The sequence below is a fragment of the Hemitrygon akajei genome, unplaced genomic scaffold (genome assembly GCF_048418815.1).
Source record: "Hemitrygon akajei unplaced genomic scaffold, sHemAka1.3 Scf000053, whole genome shotgun sequence".
In the NCBI taxonomy this organism is placed as follows: Eukaryota; Metazoa; Chordata; class Chondrichthyes; order Myliobatiformes; family Dasyatidae; genus Hemitrygon; species Hemitrygon akajei.
In genome coordinates this window covers 4,267,650-4,292,802 of record NW_027331939.1, presented here as the reverse complement: position 1 = coordinate 4,292,802, position 25,153 = coordinate 4,267,650, and the positions used below count along the sequence as shown (strand labels likewise).

At 43.3% G+C, this 25,153-nt stretch overlaps 1 pseudogene; it reads right to left on the bottom strand.

The window, feature by feature from the left end:
* The window catches only part of LOC140721267 (uncharacterized), a 147,563-nt pseudogene that overhangs the window by 2,087 nt on the left and 120,323 nt on the right, over positions 1-25,153 (bottom strand).

Genomic DNA, 25,153 nt, shown 5'->3' with positions numbered 1-25,153 from the left:
TGGGCAATTGTTCACCAAGTTGTAGTTCCTAAAGTTTATAGGACTTAAATTTGAACTTTGGCCCACAGTATGCCCTTAGGTGGCCATTTTCGAGTGAATATAACTGTAAACAAGTTTATGAAATAATTTTACTGGCTTAATTTCAGGAAAGATGTGACCTTTTGCAAACCTGTCACACTTGTCCATTTGTAGGTAAACCCCACCAGGTCACCCCAGTGGCCGCACTGTCGTCTATACCTGCATTCGGTGAACCCTTTTCTAAAGTTATAGTGGATTGTGTTGGCCCATTGCCGAAGCCTAAACCTGGCCATCAGTAACTACACAGTATTATGTGTACTGCATCCAGATTCCCAGAGGCAATACCTCTCAGAAATATTAAAGCTAAAACTGTAGCGAAAGTTCTTACCAAGTTTTTTTTCCACTTTTTCTGGATTGCCTAAAGAAATCCAGTCTGATCAAGAAAGTTATTTTACACCTGGATTATTTCAGTAGGTATTTTATGAACTAGGAGCTGAACAAATAACATCATCTGCGTACCATCTGGAATCACAAGGGCTGTAGAAAGTTTTCATTCTACACTCAAAAAAATGATTAAGTCATACTGCGTTGAAAATGGAAAAGACTGGGATGAAGGAATATATATATATTTATTTTTGTTCTCAGTAAGAGTCAGTACAGGATTACTGGGCTTTAGTTCACTTGAACTATTTGGTTGTAGACTGAGGGGACCTTTGACCTTGTTAAAGGAGCAGTGGATTGATGGGGATGTACATGTTAACTTGTTAGACTATGTTTTGAAGTGCAATAAAAACTACACCAAACGTGTAGTCTAGTGAGACAAAACTTAAAGATTTCTCAAAAAAAAAAGAAGTGTTGGTTTGATAAGCGGGCTTGCGAAAGAAAATACCAGGTGGGGGATATCTTATCTTATCTCCAATGTTGACGAATCCACTCCAGGTGAAACTCAATGGACCGTATGAAATAGGCTCTCAAATTAACGTTGTAAATTATGTTATTAAAACACCCGACTGACGTAAACTAACACAGGTTGTACACAGAAATATGATAAAGCCTTATTTTGACAAACAGGCACCATCTGTGAGTGTTGCTGTCAAAACATATGAATCTGGTAACCCTGTGAATAAAACAATTGACTCGTCTGAGACTTTTCACAAGCCAAACGTGGCCCCAATTAGGCTAATGAACTCGGTTGTTCTGGAAAAAAATGATAAGAAGCTGGGTCATTTGCAGCCAGAGCAACAACAGCTGAAGGAATTAATTCTGAAGTTTAAAGATTTATTTCCTGATGTTCCCAAGGAAACCACGGTCGTAGTACATGATGTAGATATTGGTCAAGCCAAAGCGATTAAACAACACCAATATCGTATGAAAGTAGAAAAGTGTAAATTGGCTGAGCAAGAATTTGAAAATATGCTGGAAAATGGTATTATTTGTCCTGCAGCATCAGATTGGAGTCACCCACCGTTATTGTGCCCAGACCTGATGGCAGTATTAGATTTTGCACTGGTTATAGGAAGGTAAATGCAGTAACAAAAACAGATGCCTATCCTATCCCTAGGGTGGATGATTGCATCGATAAAGCTGGAAAAGCTAAATTTCCAACAAAGATTGATCTGTTGAAAGGATATTGGTGTGTTCCATTGATGGACAGAGGTAGAGAAATTTCTGCGTTTGTGATACCTTCTGGGCTGTATGAATACAATGTTTTGCCGTTTGGAATGTGAAAATGGTCCAGGATCATGCCAGAGAACGACTGATTTTGTAATTCGAGGGTTGGAACACACAGATGCCTATATTGACGACTTAGTCACAGGGAGTGACACTTGGGAAGAGCATATCTCTGCAGTAGAGAAGCTGTTTGACAGGCTTCCCCAGGTCAGCCATACATTTAGCTAAGATTGAATTTTGCCATGCCACTGTGACTTATCTTGGCTATGTTGTAGGTCAAAGCAAGTTGGCTCCTGTTCAGGCAAAAGTCCAGGCAATTTCTGATGTTCCTATTTCGATCGGTAAGAAGGCTCTTAGAAGGTTTCTGGGAATGGTCGGATAAAGTTCAGCAAGAACTTTACTGATATCGCTCTTCCTCTGACTAATGTCCTGAAGAGGGGTCAAAAGTTTGTTTGTATCGAGCCTTATCAGGAGGCATTTGATCGATTGAAAGCCATTTTTATGTCATTAACCTGTGCTCAGGGCACCTGACTTTACTAAGCCATTTTCTATAGTTGTGGATGCCAGTGATGAAGCTGCCGGGGCAGTGTTATTACAGAAAGATGATGATGATGTTGAACAGCCTGTAGCTTACTTTTCGAGAAAATTCAATCAGCCTCAAATAAATTATTCCACCTTAGCCGGCTCACTTTTGACATTTAAGAAAAACTTGGACAGATATATGGATGAGAGGGCCTTGGAGGGATATGGCCCAGGTGCAGGTGAGTGGGACGAGGCAGAAAAATGGTTCGGCACAGCCAAGAAGGGCCAAAAGGCCTGTTCCTGTGCTGTAATGTTTTATGGTTCTTAGAGAAAGAGTTGTTGTCACTCATCTTGGCTTTGCGGCATTTTGATGTTGATGTTTGTCCTGAGAAGAAACCTCTTGTAGTTTATACTGATCATAAACTGTTGGTGTTTTTGATTAAGGTAAAGGGCAAAACCAGATGATTGTTAAACTAGTGTCTGATTTTGCAAGAATATGGTATTGTGATAATGCATATGAAAAGCACGGACAATATCATTGCCGATTGTCTTTCCAGATGGAAGCTTACAGTTTTAATAGTGAAGCAGAATCTGGTATTTGCATACGATTCTGCAATGTGTTACATGATAACCATACATGCATTATTTTACATACTGTAGCTTGCAGTTAAATTTTTTCTCTTTTAGTTCAGAAAGAAATTTCCTTTGTGGGGGGCGAAGTGTTATGTATCTCTCGGTATCGTTTGCTGTGGACTGTCACTTTAAGAGAGTGCCAGAGTGAGGTGGGGACTAACAATGACGTCAGCCGCTGACTTTATCAGCTCACTTTTGATTTTTACAGAGAGAGAGCTCAAGGAGGCGGGACTGTCTGACTTGCAGCTTGTTTACATTACTCGCAGTCTGTTTCGTTTTAAGCGAGGACACAGACACTCACAGACAGAAGGACGCAAAGAAAGAGAACAAAAGGATTCAGACAAGGAAGCTAGTGGCCAAGGGTCACTGTTTGGAACTCTCCTGTGCCCACAAGGATGGTTTGATTATCGATCCAGTGCACATCGAATGTGCGCCTGTCACCTCAAATAATCCACAGGAGTGCATTTTGTTTGGGGAATCCTGTGGAGACCACTTATGTGTTAAACCTTGCCTGTGCATGTGCTGTGGCGATTCACTTGAAGACGATATCCCTATGAGAAACACGAGGAAATCTGAAATTCAAACAACAACACACACAAAATGCTGGTGGAACACAGCAGGCCAGGCAGCATCTATGGGGAGAAGCGCTGTCGACGTTTCGGGCCGAGACCCTTCGTCAGGACTAACCGAAAGGTAAGATAGTAAGAGATTTGAAAGTAGTGGGGGGAGGGGAATTGCGAAATGATAGGAGAAGACCGGAGGGGGTGGGATGAAGCTAAGAGCTGGAAAGGTGATTGGCGAAAGTGATACAGAGCTGGAGAAGGGAAAGGATCATGGGATGGGAGGATTCGGGAGAAAGAAAGTGGGGGGGGGGGGTAGATGGAGAACAGGTAAACAACTAAACGTGTCACAGATTGGGTAAGAAGGGGAGGAGGGACATTAACAGAAAGACATTTTAATTACACGTCCCATTCCCATTCTGATATGTCTATCCATGGCCTCCTCTATTGTCAAAATGAATCCAAACTCAGGTTGGAGGAACAATACCTTATAATCGGTTGGGTAGCCTCCAACACGATGGCATGAACATTGACCTCTAACTTCCGTTAATGCCTCTCTTTCCCTTCTTACCCCATCCCTGACATATTTAGTTTTTTGCCTGTTCTCCATCTCCCTCTGGTGTCCCCCCCCCACCTTCTTTCTTACTCCTGAGGCCCCCCGTCCCATGATCCTTTCCCTTATCCAGCTCTGTATTACTTTTGCCAATCACCTTTCCAGCTCTTAGCTTCATCCCACCCCCTCCGGTCTTCTCCTATCATTTCGCATTTCCCACTCCCCCCACAACTTTCAAATCTCTTACTATTTTCCCTTTAGGTTAGTCCTGACGAAGGGTCTCGGCCCGAAACTTCGACAGCGCTTCTCCCTATAGATGCTGCCTGGCCTGCTGTGTTCCACCAGCATTTTGTGTGTGTTGTTGATCCCTGTGACAAGTCACTTTCGGTGATAATTTGTATGTGGATTTGGAAAGGCGACGGATAAAATCTACGGCGACTGTTCTCTCATTTTACCACCGTGGAACCTATGGAATTCAACGTATTTGTCTTCTCTCTGTATTTGCTCTGGATTACAAATATCTCTCTCCCATCCCTTATTCCATGAATGAACTACACTTTCATACTTTACCATCTCAAGACTCTAAGCCTTGTTCCCCTCCCCCCCCCCCACCCACCACTGAGCTCAATAGTTTGGGAGTTATATTTACACATGCATATACACACATATCTTGCTTAAGTTACTATATTGTAAGTAGATACTAATGAAGATAGTGCTTTTAACATCAAAAACGTGCTAGTCAGAGCAGAAATAGGACGATATTTCAGATGACTACGTGGCTTGAAAAGTGGTGCAAGGGGGAGGGATTCAAATTTTTGGGGCATTGGAACCTGTTCTGGGGGAGGTGGGACCGGTATGTCTGCGCCTGGGCTGGACTGGAACCAATGTCCTAGGGGAGCGTTTGCTACTGCTGTTCAGGAGGACTTAAACTAACGTGGCAGGGGGATGGGAACAGGTGCAGATAGACAGAGGTGTGTAAAATGAGGGTAGAAGCAAAAAGTAGTAAGGTGAAAAGTAAAAATGGCAGGCAGGCAAATCCAGGGCAAAAAGCAACAAGAGCCACTTTTCAACATAATTGTATAAGGGCTAGGAGTGTTGTGAAAACAAGCCTGAAGGCTTTGTGTGTCAATGAGAGGAGCATTCGTAACAAGGTGGATGAATTGAATGTGCAGATAGATATTAATGAATACGATATAGTTGGGATCACAGAGACATGGCTCCAGGGTGACCAAGGATGGGAGGTCAACATCCAGGGATATTCAATATTCAGGAGGGATAGACAGGAAAGAAAAGGAGGTGGGGTAGCATTGTTGGTTAGAGAGGAGATTAACGCAATAGAAAGGAAGGACATTAGCCTGGAGGATGTGGAATCGATATGGGTAGAGCTGCATAACACTAAGGGGCAGAAAACGCTGGTGGGAGTTGTGTACAGGCCACCTAACAGTAGTAGTGAGGTTGGGGATGGCATTAAACAGGAAATTAGAAATGCGTGCAATAAAGGAACAGTAGTTATAATGGGTGACGTCAATCTACATGTATATTGGGTGAACCAAATTGGTAAGGGTGCTGAGGAAGAGGATTTATTGGAATGTATGCGGGATGGCTTTCATGAACCAAGATGTTGAGGAACCAACTAGAGAGCAGGCCATTCTAGATTGGGTATTGAGCAATGAGGAAGGGTTAGTTAGCAATTTTTTCGTGCGAGGCCCCTTGGGTAAGAGTGATCATAATATGGTGGAATTCTTCATTAAGATGGAGATTGACATAGTTAATTCAGAAACAAAAGTTCTGAACTTAAAGAAGGGTCTTTGAAGGTATGAGACGTGAATTAGCTAAGATAGACTGGCAAATGATACTTAAAGGGTTGACGGTGGATATGCAATGGCAAGCATTTAAAGATCGCATGGATATACTACAACAATTATTCATCTCAGTTTGGCAAAAGAATAAACCAGGGAAGGTAGTGCACCCGTGGCTGACAAGGGAAATTAGGGATAGTATCAAGTCCAAAGAAGAAACATATAAATTAGCAAAAAAAAAAAAGCGGCGCACCTGAGGACTGGCAGAAATTCAGAGACCAGCAGAGGAGGACAAAGGGCTTAATTAGGAAAGGGACAAAAGATTATGAGAGAAAGCTGGCAGGGAACATAAAAACTGACTGTAAAAGCTTTACAGATATGTGAAAAGAAAAAGATTGGTCAAGACAAATGTAGGTCCTTTACAGTCAGAAACAGGTGAATTGATCATAGGGAACAAGGATATGGCAGACAAATTGAATAGCTTCTTTGGTTCTGTCTTCACTAAGGAGGACATAAATAATCTTCCGGAAATAGTAAGGGACCGAGGGTCCAGTGAGATAGAGGAACTGAGGGAAATACATGTTAGTAGGGAAGTGGTGTTAGGTAAATTGAAGGGATTAAATGCAGATAAATCCCCAGGGCCAGATGGTCTGCATCCCAGAGTGCTTAAGGAAATAGCCCAAGAAATAGTGAATGCAGTAGTGATAATTTTTCAAAACTCCTTAGATTCTGGATTAGTTCCTGAGGATTGGAGTGTGGCTAATTTAACCCCACTTTTTAAAAAAGGAGGGAGAGAAAAACCGGGGAATTATAGACAGGTTAGTCTGACGTCGGGTGTGGGGAAAATGCTCGAGTCGGTTTTCAAAGATGTGATAACAGCACACCTGGAAAGAGGTGAAATCACCGGATAAAGTCAGCATGGATTTGTGAAAGGAAAATCATGTCTGACGAATCTTATAGAATTTTTTGAGGATGTAACTAGTAGAGTGGATAGGGGAGAGCCAGTAGATGTGGTATATTTAGATTTCAAAAGGCTTTTGACAAGGTCCCACAAGGAGATTAGTGTGCAAAATTCAAGCACACGGTATTGGGGGTATGGTATTGATGTGGATAGAGAATTGGGTGGCAGACAGGAAGCAAAGAGTAGGAGTAAATGGGACTTTTTCAGAATGGCAGGCAGGGACTAGTGGGGTACCGCAATGCTCAGTGCTGGGACCCCAGTTGTTTACAATATATATTAATTATTTAGACGAGGAAATTAAATGCAGCAACTCCAAGTTTGCAGATGACACGAAGCTGGGCGGCGGTGTTAGCTGTGAGGAGGATGGTAAGAGGATGCAGGGTGACTTGGATAGGTTAGGTGAGTGGGCAAATTCATGGCAGATGCAATTGAATGTGGATAAATGTGAGGTTATCCACTTTGGTTGCAAAAATATGAAAGCAGATTATTATCTGAACGGTGGCCGATTAGGAAAAGGGGAGGTGCAAAGAGAGCTGGGTGTCATTCTACACCAGTCATTGAAGGTGGGCATGCAGGTACAGCAGGCAGTGAAAAAGGCAAATGGTATGTTGGCATTCACAGCAAAAGGATTTGAGTACAGGAGCAGGGAGGTTCTACTGCAGTTGTACAAGGCCTTGGTGAGACCGCACCTAGAATATTGTGTACAGTTTTGGTCCCCTAATCTGAGGAAAGACATTCTTGCCATAGAGGGAGTACAGAGAAGGTTCACCAGATTGATTACTGGGTTGGCAGGACTTTCATATAAAGAAAGACTGGATCGACTAGGCTTATACTCACTGGAATTTAGAAGATTGAGGGGGAATCTTATTGAAACATATAAAATTCTAAAGGGAATGGACAGGCTAAATGCAGGAAGATTGTTTCCGATGTTGGGGACGTCCAGAATGAGGGGTCACAGTTTAAGGATAAATTGGAAGCCTTTTAGGACCGAGATGAGGAAAAACTTCTTCACAGAGCGAGTGGTGACTTTGTGGAATTCTCTGCCACAGGAAACAGTTGTGGCCGGTTCATTGGCTAAATTTGAGGAAGTTAGATGTGGCCCTTGTGGCTAAAGGGATCGGGGGTATGGAGAGAAAGCAGGTACAGGGTTCTGATTTGGATGATCAGCCATGATCATACTGAATGGCGGTGTAGGCTCGAAGGGCCGAATGGCCTACCTCTACACCTATTTTCTATGTTTCTATGTTTCTATGTTTCTAAAACCAGACTCCAGGTGCAGTCTGTTCCTGCTGGTTCGTTTCTAAAGTGTTACTGTTCGTAACAAAATGCTAGAATCTATCCTGCCATGCCCTACGATCGTAGCTTATAACTCTTAACCCACCAGGTGCTGCATTCAATTAAACCTTGTGTCGTTCTAGCAAGCAGAAACTGATTCTTGGAAAACTCAGTGAGATAGAAGGTGCAAGATAAGACTTCACAATGAAGTCAAATGTTACAGGAAACTTTACCGATACACTGTACATTTTTGCCTCAGTCAAAGTAAGAATTATAAAGCTCAATTGTTTAATCAAATGTTGTGTACCATTTGTTATTTCGGGGTACAGTACTGATTTGTAACAGGGGACACATCACGCAGCATCCACCCAAATGAGATTTCTGAAGTTTGGCTGGGTGGGGAGGGGACTATCACCTCCTATTTTAAGCTGCCAGCCGAAGCGAGAGTTACATAAGATTAGATGAATAAGCGAATCGCTTCCCAAATTCACAGTAGGTGAACAGCCGTTCCAAATCCACATACGAATGATAATCGAAAGTGACTTGTCACAGGGATCAACAACGCACACAAAATGCTGGTGGAACACAGCAGGCCAGGCAGCATCTATAGGGAGAAGCGCTGTCGAAGTTTCGGGCCGAAACCCTTCGTCAGGACTAACCTAAAGGGAAAATAGTAAGAGATTTGAAAGTCGTGGGGGGAGGGGGAATGAGAAATGATAGGAGAAGACCGGAGGAGGTGGGATGAAGCTAAGAGCTGGAAAGGTGATTGGCGAAAGTGATACAGAGCTGGAGAAGGGAAAGGATCATGGAACAGGAGGCCTCGGGAGAAAGGGGGGGGGGGCAGATGGAGAGCTGGTAATCAACTAAATATATCAGGGATAGGGTAACAAGGGGAGGAGGAGCATTAACGGAAGTTAGACATTTTAATTACACGTCCCATTCCCATTCTGATATGTCTATCTATGCGCTCCTCTATTGTCAAAATGAATCCAAACTCAGGTTGGAGGAACAACACCTTATCTACCGGCTGGGTAGCCTCCAACCTGATGGCATGAACATTGACTTCTCTAACTTCCATTAATGCTCCTCCTCCCCTTCTTACCCTATCCCAGACATATTTAGTTGATTACCAGTTCTCCATCTGACCCCCCCCCCCTTTCTTTCTCCAGAGGCCTCCCGTCCCATGATTCTTTCCCTTCTCCAATTCTGTATCACTTTCACAAATCACCTTTCCAGCTTTTAGCTTCATCCCACCACTTCCGGTCTTCTCCTATCATTTCGCATTTCCCCCTCACCCCACTACTTTCAAATCTCTTACTATCTTTCCTTTCGGTTTGTCCTGACGAAGGGTCTCTGCCCGAAACGTCGGCAGCGCTTCACCCTATATATGCAGCCTGGCCTGCTGTGTTCCACCAGCATTTTGTTTGTGTTGTTGTTTGAATTTCAGATTTCCTAGGGGATATCGTCTTCAAGTGAATCGCCACACCACATACCCAGGCAACGGTTAACACGTAAGTGGTCGCCATAGGATTCCCCAAACAAAATGCACTCCTGTGGATTATTCGAGGTGACAGGCGCACATTCGATGTGCACTGGATCGATAATCAAACCACCCTTGTGGGCACAGGAGAGTTCCAAACAGTGACCCTTGGCCACTAGCTTCCTTGTCCAAATCCTTTTGTTCTCTTTCTTTGCGTCCTTCTGACTGTGAGTGTCTGTGTCCTCGCTTAAAACTAAACAAACTGCAAGTAATGTAAACAAGCTGCAAGTCAGACAGTCCCGCCTCCTTGAGCTCTCTCTCTGTAAAAATCGAAAGTGAGCTGAGAAAGTCAGCGGCTGACGTCATTGTTAGTCCCCACCTCACTCAGGCACTCTCTTAAAGTGACAGTCCACAGCAAACGAAACTTAGGGATTCATAACACTTCCCCTCACACAAAACATTTATCTGGAAAGACAATCGGCAATGATATTGTCCGTGCTTTTCATATGCGTTATCACAATACCATATTCTTGCAAAATCAGACTCTAGTTTAACAATCATCTGGTTTTGCCCATTACTTGAATCAAAAACACCAACAGATTATGATCAGTATAAACTGCAAGAGGTTTCTTCTCAGGACAAACACAGACATCGAAATGCCGCAAAGTCAAGATGAGTGACAACAACTCTTTCTCTAAGAACCATAGAACATTACAGCACAGAAACAGGCCTTTTGGTCCTTCTTGGCTGTGCCGAACCATTTTTCTGCCTAGTCCCACTGACCTGCGCCTGGGCCATATCAACCCAAACGGCTCTCATCCATATACCTGTCCAGGTTTTTCTTAAATGTCAAAAATAACCCGCTAAGGTGGAATAATTTCTTTGATGCTCATTGAATTTTTTCGAAAGGTAAGCTATAGGATGTTTAACATCATCATCATCTTTTTGTAATAACATTGCCCCGGCAGCTTCATCAGTGGCGTCCACAGCTACAGAAAATGGCTTTGTAAAGTCAGAGCAGAGGTGAATAACATAAAAACGGCATTCAATCGATCAAATGCCTACTGACGAGGTTCGCTCCGAAGAAACTTTTCACCCTTCTAGAGGAGATTAGTCAGAGGAAGAGCGATATCAGCAAAGTTCTTACAGAACTTACGATAATATCCATCCATTCCCAAAAACCTTCTAAGAGCCTTCTTACCAGTCAGAATAGGAACTTGAGAAATTGCCTGGACTTTTGCCTGAACAGGAGCCCACTTGCCTTGAGCTACAACATAGCCAAGATAGGTCACAGTGGCATGGCAAAATTCACTCTTAGCCAAGTTACCTGTAGGGCTGGCCTGGGAAAGCCAGTCAAACAGCTTTTATACTGCAGAGATATGCTCTTCCCAAGTGCCACTCCCTGTGACTAAGTCATCAATATTGGCATCTGTGTGCTCTAATCTTCGAATTACAAAATCAATCATTCTCTGGAATGTTCTTGGAGCATTTTTCCTTCCAAAAGGTAAAACATTGTATTCATACAACCCAGGTGCTGTCACAAACGCAGAAATTTCTCCACCTCTCTGTATCAATGGAACACACCAATACCCTTTCAACAGATCAATCTTTGTTGGAATTTTAGCTTTTCCAACTTTATCGATGCATTCATCCACCCTAGGGATAGGATAGGCATCTCTTTTTGTTGCTGCATTTACCTTCCTATAATCAGTGCAAAATCTAACACTACCATAAGGTTTGTGCACAACAATGCAAGGTGAGCTCCAATCGAATGCTGAATGATTAATAATACCATTTGCCAGCATATTTTCAATTTCTTGCTCTGCTAATTTACACTTTTCTACGGTCATGCGATATGGGTGTTGTTTAATCGGTTTGGCTTGACCAATATCTGTGTCATGTACTGAGACCGTGGTTTGCTTGGGAACATCGGGAAATAAATCTTTAACCTTCAGAATTAATTCCTTCAGCTGTTGTTGTTGCTTTGGCTGCAGATGAGCCAACCTGTTATCAATGTTTTCTAGAACAACCGAGTTCATTAGTCTAACTGGGATCATGTTTGGCTTGTGAAAAGTCTCAGACGAGTCAATTGTTTCATTCTCAGGGTTACCAGATGCATATGTTTTGACAACAACACACACAGATGGTGCCTGTTTGTCAAATTAAGGCTTTATCATATTTATGTGTACAACTTATATTAGTTACGTCAGTCGGGTGTTTTAATAACAGAATTCGCATCATTAATTTGAGAGCCTATTTCATACGGTCCATTGAATTTCACCTGGAGTGGATTCGTCAACATTGGAGGTAAGATAAGATATCCCCCACCTGGTATTTTCTTTCGCAAGCCCGCTTATCAAACCAACACTTCATTTTGTTTTGAGAAATCTTTAAGTTTTGGCTCACGAGACTACACGCTTAGTGTAGTTTATTATTGAACTTCAAAACATAGTCTAACAAGTTAACATGTACATCCCCATCAATCCACTGTTCCTTTAACAAGGTCAAAGGTCCCGTCAGTCTACAACCAAATAGTTCAAGTGAACTAAAGCCCAGCGATCCTGTACCGACTCTCTTCCTGAGAACAAAAGCAAATATATTCCTTCATCCCAGTCTTTCCATTTTCAACACAGTATGTCTTAAACATTGTTTTGAGTGTAGAATGAAAACTTTCTACAGCCCTTGTGATTCCAGATCGTGCACAGATGATGTTATTTGTTCAGCTCCTAGTTCGTAAACTACCTACTGAAATAATCCAGGTGTAAAATTACTTTCTTGATCAGACTGGATTTCTTTAGGCAATCCAGAAATGGTAAAAAAAAACAACTTGGTTAGAACTTTCGCTACAGTTTTAGCTTGAATACTTCTGAGAGGTATTGCCTCTGGGAATCTGGAGGCAGTATACATAATACTTTGTAGTTACTGATGGCCAGGTTTAGGCTTTGGCACTGGGCCAACACAATCCACTATAACTTTAGAAAAGGGTTCACCGAATGCAGGTATAGACTACAGTGGGGCCACTGTGGTGACCTAGTGGGGTTTACCCACAAATGGACAAGTGTGACATGTTTGAAAAAGGTCACATCTTTCCTCAAATTAGGCCAGTACAATTATTTCATAAACCTTTTTACAGTTATATTCATTCCAATATGGCCACCTAAGGGCATACTGTGGTCCAAAGTTAAAATTTCAGCCATATAAACTTTAGGAACTACAACTTTGTGAACAATTGCCCATTCCTCACTCGCTGGTATAGCAGGAGGTCTCCACTTCCTCATTATCACTCCATAATGATATAATACCCCACTGGCACTTTCTTAATCTTATTATCTGAGAGAGCTGTTTCTTTTAAAGCTTCAATCACATGGTCTCGGTTCTGATCTGCTATAAACTCCTTCCTAGACAGGGATAAATCTTTCTCATCAGACTTACTACCTGAATCCTGTTGAAACAATGAAGGCAGAAAAGTCCCTGACATTCACCATAACCTGAATCCCGATTTTGGCTATCATGGGTATCAGAATCATGCTGCACAGAACCGTCTGTGTCGGCAGACATTTTAACCATACTTCGAGTTACTGCGCAGGAAGGATAAATGTTAAAATCCATCTGTGGGTCATCAGTGGTTGGCTTAGTTGTCAACAGCAATGCAGGAACAACTTTATCATCTGCCAGGTCATTCTCTAACAGCCAAGTAACATCTTCCACCGGTAAACTGGAGCACAATCCGATTTTATCAGGTCCCGAAACCAACCCTGACTGTAAAGTTACTTTGTACAATGGAACAGAAACCACAACGCCCCCAATGCCTTTAATAAGATTTACCTCACCTGTTTCAGTCTCATCGCCAAACTTTGGAATGCTGTCTCATATAAGTGACTGAGAAGCCCCTGTATCTCAAACAATTTTCAGTGGTACCGGGGTTGACCCTTCCTTTAATAATACAATCCCATCTGACGTAAAATGATCGAATCTCTTCTTAAGTGGGTCAGACCTCTCAAATCCTTATCTGAGCCTCAACAGGATGTTCAGAACCCTGTGGGTTGACAGGTGCTTCAACATACTGAACACAGGCATTCGGGACTGACTCCTTTTCCTTTTTCCTTAACTGAGCCTCAACAGAATGTTCAGAACCCTGTGGGTTTACAGGTGCTTCAACATACTGATCACAGGCATTCGGGACTGCCTCATTTTCCTTTTTCCTTATCTGAGCCTCAACAGAATGTTCAGAACCCTGTGGGTTTACAGGTGCTTCAACATACTGAACACAGGTATTCGGGACTGCCTCCTTTTCCTTTTTCCTTACTTGAGCCTCAAACAGAATGTTCAGAACCCTGTGGCTTTACAGGTGCTTCAACATACTGATCACAGGCATTTGGGACTGCCTCCTTTTCCTTTTTTCTTCCCCAGGAGGCAACAATTAGCCATCATATGAGCAGCTTTCTTACAATAGTAACAAGTAACATGAGAATATTTCTCCTTCAACTGCTTCCCTTCATTCTTACTCTTGTCACTAGTCCCAGTTTTAATTTCTGGATTACACTGTTGAGCACTGCTACTCTTTTGGAAGCTCTTATTCGGAATAAATTTAACCTTATGAGTAAAAACAAACTCATCTGCTCATCCAGCAGGCTCCTGCAAAGTGGCAGCATCCTTTTCATCTAAATATCTCTTTATGTCATCAGGCACGCACCCTCTGAATTCCTCAATTAAAACCAACTCTTACAAGCTGTTAAAATTATCATTTATATTTTTTATATGTGCACCAGCAGTTAAAACACACAAACTTCTCATAAGCAAGTTCCATATAAGTTTAGTTCACAGACTTCCTCAAATTTCTAAACTTTTGCCTGTATGATTCTGGGAAAAACTCGTAAGCTTTGAGCACAGCCTGTTTCACAATGTCATAATCAGCTGCTTCATCAACTGTCAAAGCAGAATAGGCTTGCTGAGCCTTCCCCTTAATTACAGTTTGTAAGAGAATAGGGCAACCCTATTTTCGCCACTTTAAACTCTGAGCAACCTTCTCAAAATGCTGAAAGTATTTATCAACCTCTACCTCGTCAAATGGAGGTACCAATTTATCTTCCCGACTGGCCTTAAACTTATCACCAGAGTCTAACACTAGACCCCTTTGCTGCAATCTCTCTATCTTTTCCAGTTGGAACTGCCTCTGCCTTTCCGCAGCCTCCACATTTAATTTTTTTCACTTGTACTGGAGCTCAAGCTCACGAGGTTTACTTTCAGGAAACACCTCCAACTCTTCCATTTTAAACACACCCTCAGATACATAATGTTCAGCTACTACACTCTGCATCTGTGCCCTCCCTATTGTCGATTTCCCCTTAGCAAGTTTTAACCTTCTAGCAATACGTAGCAACTCAACCCTTCTGGCGTCCTCCAGTGCCTGGCACTTCGAGACATCTATCAACATCCGTTGCTACTGATTTTCCACACACAAATAAATCAAAAAGGAATTTCCCCAATGAAATCGATAATTAATGACCACGCCCCCAAATCTGTTCATATCCCAGACGCAGCTCCAAATTTTGTTATGAATTGTAACGCTTTAGAAACGAACACCGGCAATAGGCTCCACATGGAGTCTGTTTTTGATGTTAAAACCATCTTTATTAGAATCTACTTATAATATAGTAACTTAAACAAGATAAACAAATGTGTTATGTGTATATATGTGTGTAACTATAACTCCCAGACTATTGAGTTCGGGAGAAACAAGGCTTGGAGTCTTGAGATGGCAAAGTATGAAAGTTCAGTTCAACCACGGAATAGGTGATGAGAGAGATATTTGTAATCCAGCGTAAATGTTAAGAGAAGGCAATTATGTCGAATTCCACAGGTTTCATGGTGGTAAAACAAGACAACAGTTGCTGTAAATTCTATCCGTCATCATTACAAATCTACATACGAATTATCACGGAAAGTCACTTGTCACAAGGGGTATCGTCTTCAACTGAATTACCACACCACACCCAGGCAAGGGTTAACACATCAGTGGTCTTCACAGGATACCCCAAATCAGATCCACTCCTACGGATCAAACGAGTTGACAACCACACATTTGAGTACGCTGAATCGATAATTAACTCACCCTTGTGGGCATGGGAATGTTGCGATCAGTGACCCTTGGCCGCCACTTCCCTTGTTTTGATCTTCCCATTTTTCCGTCTTCGTCTCCGTCTGACTCTGAGTGTCTGTGTCCTCGGTTAAAACTAAACAAGCTGCGAGTGATGTAAAGAAGCTGCAAGTCAAACTGATTTAACTTTTTAATTTCTCTCTCTTAAAATGACAGTCAACTTCAAACGAAATCTAGGGATTCATAACAACGGTCACTCCCCATTGTGATCTGACTGATGTGCCAGTACTTGGGATGACCGAGTGAATCACTTCCCTCATTCTGAGCAGGTGAACGGCTTCTCCCCAGTGTGAGCTCGCTGGTGACTCTGTAGGGTGGATGACTTACTGAATCCCTTCCCACAGACTGAGCAGGTGAACGGCTTCTCCCCAGTGTGAACTCGCTGGTGTCTCTGTAGGGTGGATGACTTACTGAATCCCTTCCCACAGACTGAGCAGGTGAACGGCTTCTCCCCAGTGTGAACTCGCAAGTGACTCCGTAGGTTGGATGACTGACTGAATCGCTTCCCACAGACTGAGCAGGTGAATGGCTTCTCCCCAGTGTGAACTCGCTGATGAATCTGTAGGTGGGATGACTGAGTGAATTCTTTGCCACAGACTGAGCAGGTGAATGGCTTCTCCCCAGTGTGAACTCGCTGATGACTCTGTAGGTTGGATGACTTACTGAATCCCTTCCCACAGACTGAGCAGGTGAACGGCTTCTCCCCAGTGTGAACTCGCAAGTGACTCCGTAGGTTGGATGACTGACTGAACCTCTCACCACAGACTGAGCAGGTGAATGGCTTCTCCCCAGTGTGAACTCGCTGATGACTCTGTAGGTTGGATGACTTACTGAATCCCTTCCCACAGACTGAGCAGGTGAACGGCTTCTCCCCAGTGTGAACTCGCAAGTGACTCCGTAGGTTGGATGACTGACTGAACCTCTCACCACAGACTGAGCAGGTGAATGGCTTCTCCCCGGTGTGAACTCGCTGATGTATCTGTAGGGTGGAAGATCGAGTGAATAGCTTCCCACATTCTGAACAAATGAAGAGCTTCTCCCCAGTGTGAACCCGATGGTGTGCCATTACTTCAGATGATTGAGTGAATCCTTTCCCACAAATTCAGCAGATCACCAGCCTCTGCCCGGTGTGAACTGACTGGTGTGTCGGCAGGTGGGAAGACCGATTGAATCCTTTCTCACACACGGAACAGGTGAATGGCCTTGCACAGTGTGGACTTGCTGATGTACCTTCAGTTGAGATGACCGAGTGTATCTATTCCCACTGTCTGAGAAGGTGAACGGCCTTTCTCCTGTGTAAAATGACGGGCGTGCCAGTTGGTCAGATGACCGAATAAATCCCTCCCCACAGTCTGAGTAGGAAGGATGGTCGATTCAATCCCTCGCTCCACTTCTTAAATATCTGTACGGAGACAGTAAAACTGGCGTGCTGTGTTTGAGATTCCTGGAAATAAGTTCCTTCTCGTTTTAACCTTTGAAATGATTTACAAATTCCTTCAATGGCTGTAGGACAACATTTCAGATGAGATTGCTTGAGTCGGCAAGTTTTGATCTGGCTGTTCCTCACTGTTACAATGAGGTGGAACCCAAGTTGGACAGAGAAGTCATCTCCTGACTGGGTAGAGTGTTGGTATCTAGAATGATCATTAATTCCCCGATGCTTTTCCTATTTCTATAACAATGGGGCATTTCTGCCAGCACCAATTTGTACCCTGGCGCAGTTTGACTCTCTCCATTGGTATTATTCCCTCTTCCTGCTGAGCTGCATGCGTGCCTGGCCCCACAGTAACTGAAACACTCTCATGCAAATTGTCTTTCTTGACGTGCATCTGGGATTTTCTGTCACGTATTATTAACTTAAAGTTCCACAATTTTAACGCAATATAAAAAATCCCTGCCGAGGTGAACGTTTGGTCTGCACAGCTGTTAAAAGGACTTGTGGAAAATTACAATACAGAAACAGGCCATTTGGGCCATCTGGTTTGTGCTGAACTAATTAAACTGCCCACTCCCACATCCCTACCATCCAGATACCTACACGAACCTCTTAAATGTTGAAAACATGCTCGCATGCACCACTTGTGCTGGCTGCTCATTCCACACCCGGATGACCGTCTGTGTGAAGAAGGTTCCCCTCATGTTCCTCTTAACATTTCACCTTTCGCCAACATGCAGCACCTCGCACTTGTCCGCATTGAATTCCATTTTCCATTTCTCAAGCCATATTTCCACCTGGTCCAGGGATATTCTGTGGAAATCACTGTCGGTAATACTTTGTGGTTGGATCTGGATTGGGAGTACCTTGCGGAAGCTACCTGTGTGTTAACCTTTGCCTGGGTGGTAGTTCCTTTTGAAGACAGTACTCCTGTGATAAGCTACTTCTGGTGATAATTCGTATGTGGATTTAGAACAACGACGGATAAGACCTACAGCGACTGTTATCTTGTTTTACCACTGTGGAATTTGTGGAATTCAACGTAATTGCCTTCTCTTGACATTCACCTTGGATTACAAATCTCTCTCTCTCGTCATTGATTCCGTGGATGAACTGAAATTCATACCTTACCATCTCAAGACTTTAAGCTTGGTATTCCCTGAGCTCAGTGGTTTGGGAGTTATATTTACACATATGTGTACTCATAACACTTTCAGCTTTTGATTATTTTGCTTAATTTGTTATATTATAAGTAGATACGAATAAAGACAGTGGTTTTAATATCAAAACCACACTCCAGGTGTGGTCTATTGTGGCTGGTTCATTCAAACCGTTACAGGAAGTAACAGAGGTGTTCGTGTTTATCTCTTTCTGCGGGCCTCCATGTTAACACCTTTCTGTCTCTCTGTCACACCTTGCCAAACAGGTAGAACTAGGGGCCTGCTGGGTAAAACTATGATTCCAATGTCTGTAATCCTGCTCAACCAGAGTGAGGAACTCTCAGCCCCAGCTTCCTCAAATAACACCTGGGGAAGAGAGTGTGGAACTGTGGGCCAGGCAGAGATGACTGTGGTTGTCGGTGTTTTGAGGGATGGTATCGCAGGCCCCCACCAAACTGAACTTCCTATACTGGGAAACATGCATCCTGGCCAGAACCGCAGTTGCCCAGCAGCCGAGAGGAATAACTGAGACTGAGAGATTTTGGATGATAGTTTTTCTCTCCTATGGAGTAGCCAGAAATTCACGAGAGATAATCAATTTGGATACAGCACTTGAGGAGCTGGCCACTATACTGCAGGGGCCCTGACAGAGACACAGGCCCAGGTAACAGAAATATCCACTGAAATGATTGCAATCCGACAAACAGTCGTACAGAATCGTACGGCTTTAGATTTTATCCCAGCTGAGAAAGGGGGAGCCTGTGCTATTATTGACACAGAATGCTGCACCTATATCCCTGAATGGTCTACTAACGTTACATCCCTCTCCAAGCACACTGCCAAGGAGACTGACAGCATCAAGAGAGTAGGGCAGGATTTACACGGGTTCACCGAAGGGTCGAAATGGTGATCTTCGAAGACCTGTCGGTAATATGTGGGGCATGAAATTGCATTATGTCCAAATGGTTGTACATATCATTGTTATAATTACTGATGTATGCCGTTTTTACCCACTGAGAAGTCAATGCTGTACTTGGTTGCTTTCTCTGTAAAAAGTTACTGCTTTGTTGATCATGTAATGATCGAAAGGAGGGAATGATAAAGTATGTAAAAGGGTTAACACTACATTAAAAAATAGCAGCCTGTTTTTCTGAAAGAAACTTCTGACGATGAACCAATGTGCTAAGCCGTGCTGAGCCATATTTCTTCTTCAGGGTAGCTAGCTCGGGTTTCAGGATGCTTATCTCCTTGTGCACTCATGTGTAGATATAGGACAGCTTCAGTCTGTTCTCTGTGTGTAAGCCATTAGGACTATTTTGTAATTTGTCTTTAGGGCCTGGCATGTAGTAAATATTTTTGGCTCCAGCCTGTCTTGTGTGGGGAGTATCTGGACAGATATATCTGTGGTGTAAGGGGAATTGCTGAATTGGGTGGGAGCATTCACAGACTGTTCCTATCCGAGTGACTAACGAACTAAGTCCCGCTCTGAGTGGATAGTTCAAAGGTTAATTTATTATCAAAGCAGGTATTCATAAATAACGCTGAGTATTTTTCTTCTCCAGAGAACCACGAAACAAAGAAAACATGAAAGTCGTTCAGAGAGAAAATAAATGAAACTCCCTCCACACACCCCGCATCAAAAAGGACGGCATCCCGATCATCAACCCCCAAAACCCACCCCTCCCGCACACAAGGGAAGAAAAATATCGACACCCGTTAAAAAAACATTCCTACCCGGCACAACTGCGGAGGAGCCGGTGTCACCAGTGTAGAGGCGGCCGCATCGGGAGCAGCGGACACAACAGGTGACCCCAGAAGATTCACAGGTGAAGTGTCGCATCACCTGGGAGGATGATTGGACAACGGAGAGAGTTCGGCCGTTCGGCCCTTTCACTGTGACACCCCGAACTCCACATCAAATCCGTCCAGACGAATCTGGGCGAACATTAATGACCAATAAATATAATTCCTCTCAGCGATCAGCTGTCTGAGTGATTCCATGACTCTGCGAGGAAGGGGTATCTATGGTCCACACTGTCAGGGTGATGAGTTTACCAGGAGACAAAGTCTGCAGGGACGAGTGGTTTTCTGTTGAGTAATACACTGTGTGTGGACCCCGCTGTCAATTCTGGTGTTGTGACCCGAATCGAGACAAACACCACGTTGCCCACTCCACCAACAACACGGCACAGCCGGACACATAACAGGGGACTTTACATCCCACAACACTGGATTCAGTGATGAAACCCGTGATTAATGTTGTTGTCTCACCGAAAAGTCCAATAACCCTAACCCTAACCCTGCAATATGGCGTAAAATCCCTCTCCGCATACTATCAAGGGTTACACAGACCAAAGTCCAAACTGCCGGAGGAACTCAGTGGGTCGGGCAGCATCTGTGGAGGGAAATGGACCGCCAACATTTCGGGCCTAGACCCTCCCTCTGGACTGAGTGTGGACGGGAAGTAGTCAGAGAAAAGAGATGAGGGGTGGGGATGGGGCAAGAGCTGGGGAGTGAGAGGTTGATCCAGGTGAGGGGGGAGGTGGAATGTGAAAATAGTGACAAGAGTGGGAGGTGAGTAGTTGGGGCAACACGGGGCTGCAGAAGATGGAAATTAATTCCATAGAGGATGAAAAAAGAGGTTAGGGAGTATTTGTTATAGAGAGTGCAATGAATATTCACCTGACTGATCCCTGGAGTGGTGGGGTCATAACTTGAAGAAAGATCAAATGTGATAACTCTAAATGTCATTTAGAAAATCGGGGACTGAGAGGAGAACACATTGAAATGCATAACATCATTAATGGTTGAACCAGGGATCCCAGTCTCTGAAAAAGGGGGTGGACTGTCCGGGACTGTGATGAGGGGAAAAGTCTCCATTCCGAGGGTGGTGAATATCTGTAAATCCCCCCCCCCCACAGAGGCCGGTGAAGACTCAGTGATCATCCTCACGTAGAAAAGAGGCCGGCAGATGTGTGGAGACCGAAGGGATCGAGGAAATGAGGATCGGACAGAAACGTGGCTGAGATGGGGGAGCAGCCGCCATCTTGTTGATGGTTGGAGGGGCCGAATGGCCACCTCCTGCTGTTTCTCACTTGATGTTTCAGTGTTCCTGTCCAGTGAGGCAGGAGGAATGTGAATAGAAATTAGTGTTTATAAACACAGAACTGATTTAAATGAAACGTGAACACTTCCTGTTTGGGCTTGAATAATGTGTCGGACCGGGATGGGAATCGAGCCCTTTATTCTGTGACCTGGGGGTGGAGGGAAAGGGATCGGGGTAGATATGGTCTGGAAAATTTGACATGTATCTGGTGTAAATATGGAATAATGTGGGGAATGCGGCGGATGGGTCGGGCAGTGTGTGAGGGGAGAGGAGCAGAGTCACCGGTTCAGGCGGGAGACGCTCCACCCGTCACCTGATCCCGTTTCCTGTTCACGTTTTTCTGCAGATCTGCAGCATCTGCGGGTCACTGCTCTACGTGTCCGTGTAGCTTCACCTTTGTCCCCTTCAGACAACGCAGTGAGATCCGGATCTGTCACGTCCTCTCATTGTGGGTGGACAATGTTTTTTTCTGTAATATTTTCCGCATGTTTCATACACTGTTTCGACGTGCTGAAGTGCAGCCGATGTTTCTGGGTGTCTGAACCATTTATGTGAGAATTTAGCCATTTGTATTTATCTGAGCTTCTCATAAATATGTACAGTTCAGTTAAGCTTCACTGTAGAATTTCCAAAGCAACAACCCAGTCAGACAAATTGTTCCACACAATTGAAATAGTTTATTACATTTTTATTTTTTCTACTTTTGTGCTAATTATATTCTTATGTTAAATCACAATTGTTAAACTCTTTTGTTAAGAATTAACAATTAACAACGTATTTCCTGGCATATGCTGGTGTTATTAAACCTGATTCTGATATTGATATGGGAGACCAACCACCGGTCACCTGATCCCAGTTACTGCAGACCGTAATGTGAGATTGAAGCATTTCCCAGATATTTGCTTTCCACAGAAATGACAACAGTTCAGTTTCCTTCTGAGGTTCCAGAGCAGAAGCTCAGTCTGTCTAATATTTCCACACAGTTAAAATGGGGAATTCGTTTATTATCATCACGTACTGAGCTACAGTGAAAATCTTGCCTGATGTACCATCCACACAGATCGATACATTACGATGGTACATTGAGCTGATATACAACAAAAAATAACTAACAAAGCATTATGGCTGCAGAGAAAGTGCAGTACAGATAGACATATAGTGCAGGGTCACGTCGAGTTACATTGTGAGTTTGAGTCCATTTTATCATTCATTTGGCTTATAACTGCAGACAGGAAGCCATCCTTCAGCCTGGTGTTACGCACTTTAAAGCTTTTGTATCTCTCCGCCAATGTGAGAGCGGGTTTGCAGCAAGAATGTCCAGGTTGTGAGGTTTTTTTTGTGTATATGGCCTGCTTTTCCGAGGGAGGGGAAGTGTAGGGAGAGTCCATGGAGTGGAGGCTTCTTTCTCTGATGTTCTCTGCTCTCCAAAGTTCTTTGCAGTTCCTTGCAGTCATGGGCGGAGCAGTAGCCATACAAAGGCATGAAGTATCCACAAGGAGCTCAGAGACCTCGGCCTTCACCCTGTCTTTTGTAGCTGAATCCTGGATTTCCTGTCAGATCTCCTGTCAAGGCTCGGTCCAAACAATCTTTTCACCCTTCTTCAGGTTAGTCAGAGGAAGAGCGATAGCAGCAAAGTTCTTAGAGAACTTACGATAATATCCATCCATTCCCAGAAACCTTCTAAGAGCCTTCGTAGCAGTCAGAATAGGAATTTAAGAAATTGCCTGGACTTTTGGCCGAACAGGAGCCAACTTGCATTGACCAAGACAGGTCAGAATGGCATGGCCAAATTCACTCTTAGCCAAGTTAACTGTAAGGCTGGCCTGGGAAAGCCTGTCAAACAGCTTTTCTACTGCAGAGATATGCTCTTCCCAAGTGTCACTCCCTGTGACTAAGTCATCAATATCGGCATCTGTGTGTTCTAACCCTCGAATTACAGAATCATTCATTTTCCAGAATGTTCCTGGACCAGTTTTCATTCCAAACAGCAAAACATTGTATTCATACAAACCAGATGGTATCACAAATGCAGAATTATTTCTACCTCTGTCTGTCAATGGAACACACCAATACCCTGTAAACAGATCAATCTTTGTAAGAAATTCAGCTTTTCCAACCTTATCGATGCAATCATCTATCCTAGGGATAGAATAGGCATCTGTTTTTGTTACTGCATTTGCCTTCCTATAATCAGTGCAAAATCTAACACTACCATCAGGATTGGGCACAATAACGCAGGGTGAGCTCCAATCTGATGCTGAAGGGCTAACAATACCATTTTCCAGCATATCTTCAATTTCTTGCTCAGCCTATTTACACTTTTCTACGTTCATGCGATATGGGTGTTGTTTAATCGATTTAACCAATATCTACATCATGTATTGCGATCGTGGTTTGCTTGGGAATATCGGGAAATAAATCTTTAAACTGCAGAATTAATTCCTTCAGCTGTTGTTCTTGCTTTGGCTGCAGATGAGCCAACCTGTTATCAATGTTTTCTGGAAAAACGGAGTTCATTAGTCTAACTGGGACAATGTTTGGCTTGTGAAAAGTCTCAGACAAGTCAATTGCTTCATTCTCAGAGTTGCCAGATTCATATGTTTTGACAACAACACTCACAGATTGTGCCTGCTTGTCAAAATAAGGCTTTATTATATTTATCTGTACCACCTGTGTTCGATTACATCAGTCGGGTGTTTTGATAACATAATTCACATTCTCAATTTGAGAGACTATTTCACAGGGTCCATTGAGTTTTGCCTGAAGTGGATTTGTCAGCATTGGAGATAAGGTAAGCACGTTATCCCCCACCTGGTATTTTCTTTCGCAAGCCCACTTATCAAACCAACACTTCATTTTGTTTTGAGAAATCTTTAAGTTTTGTCTCGCTAGACTACAGGCCTGGAGTAGTTCATTGTTGAACTTCAAAACTTAGTCTAACAAGTTAACAGGCACATCCCCATCAATTCACTGTTCCTTTAACAAGGTCAAACGTCCCCTCACTCTATGACCAAATACAAATTCAAATGGACTAAAGCCCAGTGATTCCTGTACCAACTCTCTTACTGCGAACAAAAGCAAATATATTCCTTCATCTCAGTGTTTTCCATTTTCAACACAGTATGTCTTTTTTTGGCGTGTGCGTGCATGCGTCCGATGATGTATTTTTCAAGCCTTTCCAAGGCACGGAGTGAGAGAGAGAGACAGTGTGGAACACATTATGTCTTAATCATTTTTTTGAGGGTAGAATGAAATCTTTCTAGAACCCATCGTAATTCTGGATGTTACGCAGACTATGTAATTTGCTTAGCTCCCAGTAGATAAAATACCTGCTGGAATAATCTAGATGTAAAATAGCTTCCTTGATCAGACTGGATTTCTATAGGCAAATCAAATAAAGTAAAAAACTTGGTAAGAGCCTTCGCCACAGTTTTAGCTTTAATATTTCTGAGAGGTATTGCCTCTGGGAATCTGAATGCAGTACACATAATAGTTAGCAGATACTGATGGCCAGCTTTAGTCTTTGGCATTGGGCCAACACAATCCACTATAAATTTTGAAAAGGGTTCACCAAATGCAGTTATATATAGACTGAAGTGGGGCACTGTGGAGACCTGATTAGGTTTACTGACAACTTGACCAACGTGACAGGTTCTGCAACAGGTCACAACATCTTTCCTCAGATTAGGCCAGTAGAATTATTACATAATCCTTACAGTTTTATTCACTCCAAAATGGCCACCTGAGGGCAGACTGTGGGCCAAAGTTAAAATTTCAGTCCTATAAACTTTAGGAACTACACCTTGGTGAACAATTGCCCATG